Genomic DNA, 14482 nt, shown 5'->3' on the forward strand with positions numbered 1-14482 from the left:
TCCATCATAAATTTAAACACATTGGAAAAAAAAAAATCTGATAAAGAGTGAAATTGTCAAAAGTCTATTTACTGTGTGAAAAATGGCCACACTTCTAACATTATTTCCATCATGACCATAAAATTCAAGATCATAAAACAAAAGTGTCTGTGAAATGCATGCTTTAGAAAAATAAATGTAAATATAATAAATATATTATATTATAAAAAATATAGTAAATATAATATCTTATTTCAACCTGATATAAGAAAATGCAAGTATTGTACAAATAATTCACCCCTAATCAGTCAAAATCTAAAAAAGTTAGACATTTTTATTAGACTGTGTTGGTCATTACAAATCAAGCTGTAGTTTTGTTAAATTATGCAAAAAGTGTGCTATGAAATTAGCCTAAGCTAGGCAAAAGTGATACAGCTGTTTTATTGCAAACCTTTTTAAAATGTCATGCTATTAAACACAATACATAATTTGAAAAGCAGTGGACATGACATCATGGTAAAATTGTAATTTGATGTCATTCTGGGGGAAAAACTAAAATTATTCAGTATTAAAAGACCTGTGAGAAGATCTCTGATAATTTCGCTCATGAAAGCCTGTGTATTTGACTGGTTTTCACTGTGGTGTTACTGTTGTTGTGCAGGTCTGTGGCAAGCAGGTGTGTCATTCTCTCCCTCTGATCTTCATAGTCACATTCGCAGCTCTTCAGATCTTCAGAAGAGCAGGCGTCCTGCCCAGCTGGGGAAAGGATTTGCTTAAAGTGGTTTATTGTTTTAATTCTAATTTAGTTCTTTGTTCTTTTTGTTTTTCATGCATACACACATACAAAGACAACATTCAGTTATATAATGAGAGTGGGGTGAGATATTCATAGGTAATTCAAAACAATTTTTCACATGTGTCAGTTTGTCAGTGTGAACAGAAAACTGATAAATTGGGTGTTTCACACGTGACAAAGATTCAACACACACACACACACACACACACACACACACACACACACACGCGCACGGCTATCTGAGTAACAACTTTTATGAGCGCTCTCTCTCTTTTCCTTATTTCCATTGTTTTCCGTTGTTTTTATTATTTCATTACCGGTAATTTGCTAATGAGCTGACCGCTTGCATGCTAAATTGTTAAAACTGGTAATCTATTTATTTATTTTCTAGTTAGTTAGTTAGTTACTTCCTTTTTTATTTATTTACATTTTTTTTTAAATCAACCAATTAACCTTTTTTAGTAAATCAACCAACAAAAGGTGTGCTTACAGTTACACTGTAGAAAAAGTTGCTGACTTAAATTTTTAAGTACAATCAACTTGGATGTTAAAATCATTTAAACTTAAATCACATTAAACTGACTTAAAAAATGTGTTGAATCATATAGCTTATAAAAAATTAGAAAATTGCTTAACTTATTTTGATGAGTTAAAGCAATGTAGAAAATATATGTTGTCGTAACTTATTGATCATATCATTTTGTATAGTGTACACTATCTGAGCTGGGATAGAAGAGAGTGTTTTAAGAGTGAGAAAAGTGGCATCTTCAAGAAGCATTTAACATTTTATTGTCTCAAAAGCCTTTTTATTAAACAAAAGGCAATAGTTTGCTCCGCACATTGGACAGTCCAAATGTGGTTTATTGGATTCTTAAACCTGCTGAATGTGCAGGACAACCTTAATGCTTTTTTTATTTTTCTCGAAAATATATATAATTAAAGAAGATTGTATTCTGCTTTTATTGAAGACCTGAGAGCCCTGGGGAATTTCTAAACAGTCCGAGTCCAGTGCTGAGCCGAAAGCTGTCACTCTGCAAGCGAATCCACATTTATCTTCCTGCACCTGCCCCGACTCACTCACTTGCGTTTAAATGCTTCGATAAGCAGTTGCTTTCCTTGAACTGCTTCAATTAATGGACTCTCGTTGGTGGAGGAGCTAAAGTGTCTTTTTTTCCCTCTTAAATTTTCTCACTCCTGGCGCTGTTTGTTTCACCTTGCTCCTTGGGTCAGTGTAAGGTAGCAGCACGACCGTTGTCCCTGACAACAGTCACTAAGGGACCAGAGAGTTGCTTACGCAAATGAGAGCAACCAAACAAGCGATAAACAGTACCGCGGGAGACAGGGAATGCGCTGGCCTTTCCCCCTCAGAGCCCAACTGTTTTAATGAGCTAAATTTTCATCTTTAGCTTCAGCTGTGAACAAACAAAAGCCCAGTCCCAGCAAGCAACAACAAAATAAGCACAATGTAAAGTTTGAATGACAGCTGAAAGGGCAAAATCATTACGGAAAATGACTCCACATCTCCATGAAAATAACTGCTTTTATGTGGCCCCTGTGTGTGATTCCCTTTTTATGAGCTGCGGCCCATGGAGCTCCACCTTTGAGAGCTGCAAATGAACGTTTACTCGTCTTACATATGGCTAACATGGACATGGCTGCTCCAATGTGAAGCAACTTAAAGTGAATTCAACCCCATGAATGTTATCAATATGTGTGTTTCCTGGGAAATGGACCCTTGACCTTAGCAGTGTTAGCATCATGCTATAATGCCATCTCTATGGAACATAACCATAAAAGCACCATCTTAAGAGATGAGTGGAAACCAAATAGTTTAACAAGACTCCAAGGACGACAGTTTGTCTCATCTGTTTTGTGATGTGGTGGTTTTGTCATTGCTAATATGAATAATTCAGCAGGAGACACGGTTTGGTCATGACAAGACATGCTTGGTTAGTTTTCACACGACAGAGTCAATGAGCATCTCACACCCATCTTAAATACAATAACCCGCTTATTTTCTGACCGCTGTCAATTCTCACTCAATGTGAAGTCCTGCAAGTCTGAAACTGCATCTGTGAGTGATTAACACCCTAAATAAATAAATAAATAAATAACCAGAACAAAACTGGTTTGTATAAGAGAATGATGTTATTGGCACATTTAGATTCTAGATACTTCGGTAATCGCCAAACCCAGACAGAATTTTTTTATTTTATTTAATGTTCTTGGATATTATGGATATCTATGTCTTTGTCTACTGTATATCACGCTCATTACATGAACTACTGAACTTGTTTAACATGGTGAATAAGAAATGCACTCTTACTGTATGCCGAAAGCATTGTAAAATGATTATCAGATTAGTCCAAATATTTCATAAATTAACATGCAAGGGCCATTGGATGCGACAAGCTTCATGAACGATGACCTTTCCAATTCTGCTGAGCGCTGTGAGCATGACAGCCACTTAATCAATCATTAATAGACTGTCTTTCTTTCTTATTAAACTGATCCTGCCAAGAAACTGCCTGGATTTATCCTGAGAATACTTTTGCTTCTGTTAACGGTTTAAAACTACCTTTCCTGCCCATATATTGTCATTAATCTTAAGCATGTTTTTTGTATATATTATTCTTCAATTTATTCAGTATTCATTCAGTATTATTCAGACAGATTTGGAGTTCATTTTCTGAGACAAAAGACTATCAAGTCTAATGCTCACTCATGTGTAGTCTCAATAGAAATGATTCTGTGTTTGTGTGTGAGATAATGTGGGAGAATTCAATGGGTTTGAATGTATCTCTTCCATCTATCTCGCCACTGAAAAAGCTGATTTGCATTGGTTGTCCTATGTCTCTCTGTGCTTTGTGAAAGGTGTGCCCAGATGAATATTGATCCTTCTCTCCTTCATACTTGTTAATGACTGCCATTGTTTAGTCAGCCTGCAGACTTTCTGTCTGCGGTAGTGCCATTGATCCAAACAGTGAGTTCACTAGGCTTATACTCCTCTCTGCTTAAACCTGTCAGCAGCTAAAGTGAAAGACAGAAAGACTAGTAATCACTTTTATAGGATATCTGACTGTCAGTTTGTCGTTTTATAGCCTACAAATGATTTCAAGATGCAAATAAAACCTTTTGCATTACCTCTAAATCACTGAAGAAACCTCTTAAACCATGACTGATTTCACATAGTAAAAGCCACCCATCCATCCATCCATCCATCCAGCCACCCACTCATCCATCCATCCATCCATCCATCCATCCAGCCACCCACTCATCCACCCATCCATCCATCCATCCATCCATCCATCCATCCATCCAGCCACCCACTCATCCATCCATCCATCCATCCATCCATCCATCCATCCATCCATCCATCCATCCATCCAGCCACCCACTCATCCACCCATCCATCCATCCATCCATCCATCCAGCCAGCCACCCACTCGTCCACCCATTCACCCACCCACCAATCCATCCATCCATCCATCCATCCATCCATCCACCCGTCCATCCGTCCATCCGTCCATCCATCCACCCACCCGTCCACCCGCCCATCCACCCGTCCACCCACCCGTCCACCCGCCCACCCGCCCGTCCGTCCGTCCGTCCAGCCAGCCAGCCAGCCAGCCAGCCAGCCAGCCACTAATTTCTTACGCATCTAATCCCAAGCCTCCGTTGGTAATTCCAAAACGTCATTTTAGAGCTATAATGGAGGCTTGAGCTATTGAAAGCAGACTAATGCACTTATATTATAAGCAGACTAATGCAGTCATTAATGTAGTTATTAGAGAGAGAGAGAGAGAGAGAGAGAGAGATTTATCAAGTGTGTATGAATTACCTCTCTCAGTCTGTGCGTCTCTCAAAAGTGTTCGACTGCAGCGTCTCTAATAGAGAAACTGTAAGTTTATCTGCTCCAAGAACAGAGCTGTTATTACATGGCCAGTGAGAAATGTCTTGTAGCTTTTACGTTGTTATACTATTTTACTGATAAAATCATCAGAACTGCGCTGACAACAGGTTTCTGTGCGAGTGTGTGTCCGTATTGTACGTGTGTGTGTTTGAGCGGGGGAGAGAGCATGTGAAAGAGTATGTGCTGTCCGTACATGTTAAAACCTTATTTTGTGGCAAAAATTTGTCAGTTTTATCCTATTGTTTACTATTTATTTGCTTGGTCAGTGTGTTTGTGGGTTTTGGTTCTTTTGCTGTTGTAGTCTTTAAGGACCTTTGAAATAACGGAAATCATTTGCCGAGGTGATATGGAACTGTAATGCGCAAAATATAAGTGCAAAATAATTACACACCTTAGAACGTTCGTAAACCAATCAGATTCAAGCATTCAACAGCCCCGTATAAGCAGTCATTAAGAAAAAAAGAAAGAAAAAAACTCTGGCTAGCAGATGTGTATTGAAAGTTCGGTCCCTGTTTGCCAGACCATCTGCCACCAGCAAAAGCTGTTCCACCTAATTGCAAGTGACAAAACACAAAGCATAAGCTTTGAATCGGCGAAGAGCCGGATTGATGCTTTGTTTTTAATTAAGGGGTATTGAGTAGAGTGTCTAGGGAAATCTCCTGAAGCATAGCTAGTTTGTGTTTGATCTAGATAACATCTGCGTGTTATTGTTAGTGCTCTTTTGTTTTCGGTGAAAAAGTGTCAGAACGGTGAAGTTTCGTATCCACAACATGTGTAATACTCGCGTAACTTCAAAGCACAAGAGAGAATAGGCTTTTTCACATCAAGTGCAATACAAGATTATGACCGTGAACAATGCATTTATATGAACATTTTGTCATAGCCTGCCTTTCTTTCTTTCTTTCTTTCTTTCTTTCTTTCTTTCTTTCTTTCTTTCTTTCTTTCTTTCTTTCTTTTCAAATCTACAAAAATGTAATTTGTTTATTTATGAATGTACTGTATTAATTTAATTTAATTTAATTTAATTTAATTTAATTTAATTTAATTTTATTTTATTTTATTTAATTTTATTTAATTTTATATTAATTTATTAAATGAAATAGATATTCTACTGCTTCCAGCCCCTGCTGGTAAATGTTGAAACTGCAACTTTATGCAGTCAAAAGAATGTTTCTCCATCAACAGGAATTTGTTGATGAACGTGATTTTTAAGGCTATTGAGACAATTTTTCTTGCATCTGCGCCAATGTGACAAATTCCTTTTGTCTGTTAAAACATGCAAACGTCTCCAGCAAAAGAAAATGTCAGCATGAACATTCTTCAGCATGTGTATGAGTGGCTGGTCTGTGGCTTTGGGTTGGGTCTCTGATTCTCTGAGGTCCCTGAGGGATAAGACTCTTCATTCTCTTCCCACACTGAGGCTGGTGCACACGGCTGGAGGCAGGTATCGGATTCCAGCCTTTCTCGCTTTGATCTCCCCCTCTGAGAAAGCAGATCGAAACCCAAAAAACCCCCCTCCTATACCCACAACACCAGCTTCTGCATAATTCAGTGCTGGAGGCCTATTTAAATACCATGACCACCCTGCCTGCCTGTCCTCTTATAAAAGGCTGTCAGAGCAGATTCAAAGAAGATCTGAGTTAAGAGATTATTGCTAAAATAGAGGACAATGAGAAGGGCATTTGGGGGTTTGAGGGATTGTTGCACTTCCTTTTCTTTTCTTTTTTTTTCTTGTTTTAGACCCTTTCTATTGCTCGAACTCATGTCACCCACATGAGCACCATATCTCAATGTGTACATGTAAGCTAACTGCTACAGGCCACAATTCTGAGAAAGAATTATACCTAAAGCATCAAAGTTTTTGGAAGTGATGTATATGAATTATTTACTCAACTTAAATTAAATATTCATCAACATAATATGTGCACTTATTTATAAAATATAAAAAAAATATATATTTTTGTAAATAAAAAAATACGTCACCCTATTTGTGGTGAAAAAATTGTAAACGAGTGTAATTTATTTATTTATTTTACTTTTAATATTATTTATAATATTATAAAGTTTATTTATATTTGTATATCATTTATTAATTTATATTTGTTTATTTATTTGACTAATGTATTTGCTTATTTTTGGTATAATAGTTTATATATTTATTTATATTATAGTTAATTTACATTTGTATATTATTTATTAATTTATTTATATTAGTATATTTTTATTTATCTGTTTATATTTGCATATTCGTTTATTTATATTTAATATTTATTCATTCATATTTGTATTTTATGTATATTTATTTGTATAATAGTTTATTTATAATTGTATATTATTAGTTTATATTTGCATAGTTATTTATTATAGGAAATTGATTTATTTGAAAGGAAACAGTTGATTATTTGAGTTAGCAGTTAGCACTTTTTCTGGTGGAAATTGGGATTTTTCTTCCTATGAGGAATATCCTGATTTATGACAATGAAGTCGTGATGGGACTCACTTCAAATGAAGCATGAAGCCTAATAATGCCAGATAACTTGACTTGCCGTGTTAAAATGTGAATCAGTAGCAGCGAGACATGATGAATTAAATATTTCCCTGGCCAATGAGGCGTTTCAGATGCCTGTCTGCCTGTCAGAAACTCATATGCAGGTGTTAAGTGGTATATGAAGAAATGAATGTTAACATATTCCCATCAGATCACATTTTATTGTTTTCTAAGCCGACACAAACTGCATGACATTATATAATATTATGCCTTCAGATATGTTTCCATATCACATTTTTTGCCAGAAAAAAAATCACGCTTTGACTTGCCACATAAAATCCCTTCTGAACCAAGGTCGTGCGGTTTATGTCCTGTTTCAATCAAGTATTACTGGAAGCCCTTCCATCTTACATTGCACTCCAAAGCTCGGTTTCAATGAGAGGCCCTAGCCTGGGATTTCCGAGGGGAAAATCATATTTCGGGGAGCGTGGATTCATGCGTTAGCCTATCCGATCTTTCAGCATCCAGTCACCTCCAAGATGCTATTTAGAGCGCTGCTGTTGGGAGTGTCACATATTCATTAGGCCACCCTTATCAGGGCCACAGCCAGACTTTACCTCCACAGACACACATTAGTCTGACTTACAAAGCGTCGCTCAGCTGGGCTGAATAAATTGCTTTCTACTATCTGATGTGGACGATTTGTTTTGTAATCTTTTTTTTTTTTTAAGCCACATTTTCCTATTCCTCTCCTTCCTCTCTCACCCTCAAGTCTTATTAGTTGAGGAATTGAAGAAGAGGGACTTTCAGAAGACCAGTTCTCAATCTGCTTTACAGAAGCAAAGGCCATTGAGTGCTACTTTATTCCACTATTCCTCTATGGTGAAAATAAAAGCTAAAAAAGTTTTAACTAGGAAAAAAAAACTACTTTAAATAATATGAAATGCCTGCAGTGAAATCTGTATAAGATGTAATCTGTAACAGAACAACTAAGCATGTAATTTCACTTATACATGTTTTGTGTTATTGTAGGGTACGTTTACATGACAATGATGCCATGTATTATGTTTTTCTAGTTTTTCTCGTACAGACGACAACATTGTCAAAACGATCCCCGTTCACACGTCACTTGGCAGTCACTTTTTTAAAGAAACACTACGCGCCTAGACTGAACATGTAATACACATGCGCATGACGTCACAGTTTTCAGAAATTTGCGTTTTTGTAGTTTACACAGAGACGATAATGGTATCGTTTTCGAAAACGTGCACTTTGAAACCCGTTTTCAAAAGTTTGCGTTTTCAGGCCCCCAAAACGCCGCTGCCATGTAAATGAACGGCCATTTTTAGTTGAAAACGATGTTGTGTAAATGGCTTTGTAATCAGCATTCAAGTGTTTTGTTACATATTATGTTTATTACATTATTTTGTTTTTTTTACAGTACATTTCTTAAAATTGTTTTTTTTAATAGTGAGGGATTGAGATAGGATACTGTTTTATTCACAATAGCAAATTTACATGCTAAATTCTGACATTTGATGGCATGTGACCTTTCATGTGATCTATTTATAATGAGCAATCAAAAGCTTTTTCCACAAACTGATTACAAATAAATATTCAATGATTTTTTTTATTCGAAAGAGTCAATGAGATCACATCTAAAAGGTGCCATGATGCACTGCTGATTTTCTAATCAAAATTATACATTTTTGTTAATGATTACACAATCAGACAATCAGATTTTTTCTACTCTCAAGACTCAAGCAGAGAAAATCGGCTCTGACTAGAGTTCATCTAACTTTATGAGACACCGTTAAGCTCCTGACCTTCCGACTAAAGATTTTAATTTCCATCCAGATTTGGCCTGAGATTAGCTTTAAATGATGAGTCTCAGATCATTACTGCCACTAAGAGCTGAAGGATAGGGAGCTATTAGGATTCAGCCGAGTCATCGTTTCAGGTTAGACATCAATACTGACTGATGAACAGACTAAATCAGCACTGACACCTCAATTGTAAAGCAAAGCATTTCGTATTTTAACAGTTTGTACTATGCTCAGCAAACATTTTTCTAGAAAAAGGTAAATCAGAAGTAAGGACCAAAACAAACGTTTTTTTTTTTAGTGTGAGGCTGAGGCAGGAAGAAGCTTCCAGAGTCTGGACACATTTCATCAGGTAATTTCATCAAGATAATCTGCTTCCTTGGTTTCATGAGATTCGAAATACAAAACAGGGCATTAGAGACATATGCACATGCTCTAAACACGGCCATGCACTTTGTTTATTGTCCTGAACCTCACTTGCACACAACCATAAGACACATAGACGCCTCGTATTATAAAAACGCTACCACAGACACATGCATATAAAAGATCCACAGGCTTCTTACTATTCCTAATGCCTTCACCATTAGATTTATGGCCCTGAAAGACTGCAATAAAAGCATTGTAGGTCCTTACGCAGAGGAAGTGATGCATCTTTTATAAGATCTGCTGGAGAGAGATTAGGACATAATGGAAGACGAGAAGGATGAACAAGAGGGTATAGAAGCAAAACGGGACAAGATGCTCTATAACCTTTTAAATTCAATATAATTCCGTATAAGGATAAGACTTCAGTTGCAGAAAGTGCATTTACCTGCCGTGATCACTGGACTTTTACACAGATGGTAAAAGAAAGCATATATACAGAGCGAATGACCATACATTGGGAAAAGGCCAAACTGTGACTGTAGATATAGGATTCACTTTATGTAGGGAGTAACACAATTTTGTTCATACTCTATAATTTCAGTTTTAGAAATACATTATATATATATATATATATATATATATGAGATATCAATTTCCCATGTTCTCAGATAGATCTAAAGCCCTTAAGGACGATGACTATAATGATAAAGATAGTTTTAAATATCATTCTATATGTAAAAGAATAGCAGCATCCACACCACAACTATAAGAATAACAACACAGAGGAACGATATTTTTGGAATCGCTTTCACATTTTTAAAGCTGATAAATGATTAAAAAAATGTTACAGCCAATCAGAATCCATCCTGCTTTAAAGAGATCGAGCATTTAGAGCAGCAGACGACAAACTGCAGCGTGTGCTTATAATAAGCAGAACAATATTGTGCGTTCGTGTGGACGATAATATAGTTATCGTTATTGATCATTCTTGGTGTAATCGGCAGAATGTGATTTCACCAAGTGCAACATGTTCCTAGATCAACATCTTTGTTGATCCTGGAACAACATTCCAATCAACCAATCAGATTTGAGGGACAATTTATTTCAAGTTAAGGCTTACACCCAAGGTTAGGTGCTTCTCCATCAGTGTTACTCACCTATCATTTCCCTCTGATTTTAGGGATAACTTATGGGTAGGGTTAGGTTTGAGGGTAGGGATATAGTAAGGATAAAATTTTTGGATAGGAAAATTTAGGATCAATGAAATATGTTGACCCAGGAACGCATCTAACTCGCCAAAATCAGGACTTCCGTGGAATTGGGCCTTTAATCAGCAAAATCAATCATTCTTATATATATATTTCCACATGGTTAATCAACATTGTGACCTCTGACACTTTTCAGTCCAAGCATTTGCAGTCTTTGTATGGCCACGTACAAATCACTTGAGTGAAAATGATTTCTATGTGTAGCTTCTCCTTTTCCTGCCAATTTCAGAAGCTTTTATTCCACTCAGTTGCAGTTGTCAGTCAGGTAGGTTTACTGAGGCCTGTCCCTGCTGATATCTGTACCTGTCGGTGTAAGGATGTGCGTGGGCTTCTTCGGTGAGCCATTAGCCAATGGAGCGGAAAAGCAGGACGAGGGCGACAGTGACCGCTTACGCTGAGCGTGCATGATGGACTGCTCTGCCTCTCGACTTACTCTCTCATGGTTCAATGGAAAAAGTAATCGGATCATGAAGTTTGATCGCAGTTCTGGCTGCGCCTCTAGTTCTGATATTGAGCCTCACCCGTTCTGTCTCCTCTCGGCCCCTTGTGGGTCTCAACTTTCTCCTCTGAAAGCTTCACTCGGTGAAGTCATGCATCCTCCATCCCCACCTCTTTACCACAGGGCCTCAATGCCCCCATGCATAATTCAATGAAGTTTTCTCAGGTAAAGGGCAAGTTCACCTTGGTACAGTGAGGTGTTGGCTGGATGAGGCTCTTCGAGGAAAGAACATCTAGTCTGAGATCAAACGTTACTGAGCCTGTCACTCTGCAGACACAAACAGGAGTGGTTTCACATCAGAGCAAGCAAAAAGCACTGCAGATTCCAGAGGGGGTTGCTTAAAAGGTAAAGCAAAAAGCAATGAAAGTGGATGACAACATGGACATCACATAAGCGCTGTGAGTCAACAGGGCACTTTGCTAATGGGTAACATTCTATTTTCGCACCGAAACGCTCAGGACGTAAAAAAGCAATATCTTCAGTTTGCAAGGATGGACTTTGTGACATCAAGAAATAGACACCCACTGTTTTGGCTCTTTCACTTTCTTTAATTTGCAGCAAATCGTTTCATTTGTTGGGGAATTACCGATGGCATGTGGGAAACTGAGTGGACAGACTCATTAATTGCTGACTGTGAATGAAGCGATTGATTTGCATTAATCTGTTGGGAGTAGAATTTAATGGAGCTCTGTTCTTTCATCGGGAAATGGAAAACACGACAGTTTAACTAATGGGAAATATAATCTGTTGTTTGATCATATCAGCCTTTTTCCATTGTTCTTCATCCTGCATCATGCACTCAATAGCCAAAATATCAAATTTCAGTTTTTGGATACAAATAATGGATCCAGGTTGCTGTAACCGCATAAGCTGTTTGGGATGAGATACATGCATTATATCTCCTATTCCACCTAAAATTTTTATGGACAATCTATTTCACTTTACTACAGTGCTGCAATATTGCAGATTGTGAATTTTTTTGTGACAAGGCGTCTAGAAAAGTGTCGTTCATGGCAAACGTTCACATATGTATGTCTAGCATATTTATAGAAAAACAATTCACAAGCAGCACAATGGAACGCAATAAAGAACATGTTCTGTGTGAACCGCCCTCTTGACGACTAATTAAATATACACAACGGCAAAAAGGTTCTAGCATTTATGCATAAAACTTCTACCAATTTGTGTTTTCTATGGTGATTCTGAGCCAATTAAAAATTTGGGCTAAAATGGAAGTCCACACGCAATCAAAATGTATGACTTGCTTTCAGATCAACAAACCATCAACGCAGGAATACCACTTCAAGAGTTCAGTCATTGAATCACAAGTGTTTAATTAACAAAGGCTTTATGGGCCATGTGCCTCAGCATGTCAGTAGTGGAGAACGGTGAGGTCCATTTTCAGTTCATTTGCAAATTTTCCATTTTAGTTGCCTCATACAAAGAACTTCATATCCAACCTGATCTACTGAGAAAACATATTTTATGAGGTGGCAATTTTATGAATTCTTACGGTGTGATTTGTTAGCATGATTTATTACCTTAAAGAGGATGTCTCAAATGTTATTTTATTTGGCAATATTGCCAAAGCAATAGGAAAAGGCAATAATCAAGGGAATAAAAGCTTTTTACAAGGATACAGGTCACAGAACGCCATGTGCTAAAACCATGATGCTGCTAGGACATCACAGACTTGTCAACAGCAATCCGGCTGCTGTCACTGTCCAATAAAACCTCCATGAGGCTGACGAACGAGCGTGTCAGTGCAGCAAATTAAAGTGCTCTGACCTCATAGGAAGAATCCTTACCTAAAAATACCAGTGGACTGTAATTCAGAGGGATGGGTGAGGTATGTGTGTTATTGCTAAAGTAGACTGCGTATGGGACATTCATCATCGTCACATTTGATGAGCTCCAGTGCTTGGGCTGCATTTGATGGATGGGAACATGTAATGCCAGCAGGGCGGGAACAGGAAGTAAGCTTAGGTGTGTCACTTTGAGCTGAGATTATATTACTGTCAGCTTTTAAAATTACTAATGAATCACAGCCTCTGTTTTTTTTTTTTTTTTTTTACTTTATTACCCATATTAAACATTGCTGGCAATTTATGCAATACAGAACCAACACAAACCCACACATACCCACAAACACTCTCTCAATGAGAGGTTAAAACAAAAAAACAAAAAAACAAAAAAAAACAAAAAGGGGTCACCTTGTGGTTGAGCTATGTTCAATAGATATATTGACTACATTGAAGAAGGGTAAATACATCATTGCATATCACAGTATGTTTAAGCTATTATTCTAAATCAAGGCCTAGAATGACAGGAGACCATCTTCTTACAAACACAGGTAATTTCAACTGTAAAATAGCAGTCATATTTTCCATTGTACGGACCTGCTTAGCCTCTGTTTTTTAAAAAGAAAAGCTCCAAATCATGCAGTAACCTGAACATATAAACAGAGTTGGGGAACTTTACTTTAAAAATGAATGCATTACAATATTGCTTTACTCCCTAAAAGGTAACTAATTGTGTTACTTAGTTACTTTTTATGGAAAGTAATCTGTTACATTACTTTTGCATTACTTTTTCTCACTTGGGCTGTGCTTGTAAAGGGTTGGACTTTATTTTACAGTATGTGCACTTACATGTGAAATACTTACCTAAGAAAGTAGTGGGCAATACAAGGTAACTACATAGGTTAAGGTTAGGTTTAGGGGTAAGTTCAGGGTTAGTACCTAGTTATTACTCAGTTATTATCATTACTATAATAAGTACAAAGTATGTATATGCGAAACAGGACTGTAAAATAAAGTGCAACCAAAATAAGTTCTATTTCTGGCAAATGTAAAGGCACTTTCACACCAAAAGTGAAATGAATAACTTGTTTGAAAAAAATAACTCAGATATTTCAATTATGTTTAAAAGTAATGCTTTAGTTACTTAAAATAGTTACTTGAAAAAAGTAATCTGATTACATAACTCACGTTACTTGTAATGCGTTACCCCAACACTGTATATAAAACGAAAATTTCAAAAAAGTCTGGACGTCAAATAATCCATATTCTAAATGGAGATTTAAAAATGTGAACCACGAACTCACTGTGCACTAATATACCTGACAGACTCATAACTGAGTCTAATGTCTGATTGATGCATGACTAGGAGGCTTTATGAAAACTCACTGCAAGCCCTTCATCACTGTCAGGTCACGTTCTCTCTCCAGTCCCAGATATTTTTATGCAAGGAAAATTGTAACTCTCGATTTATGTACAATTCATAATATGATGTGAAATGTACTCCATGTGGCCATATAGGCAAGTGCAGGGCCTTAATTAAAAACG

The sequence above is a fragment of the Squalius cephalus genome, assembly GCF_949319135.1.
Source record: "Squalius cephalus genome assembly, chromosome: 4".
Classification (NCBI taxonomy): Eukaryota; Metazoa; Chordata; class Actinopteri; order Cypriniformes; family Leuciscidae; genus Squalius; species Squalius cephalus.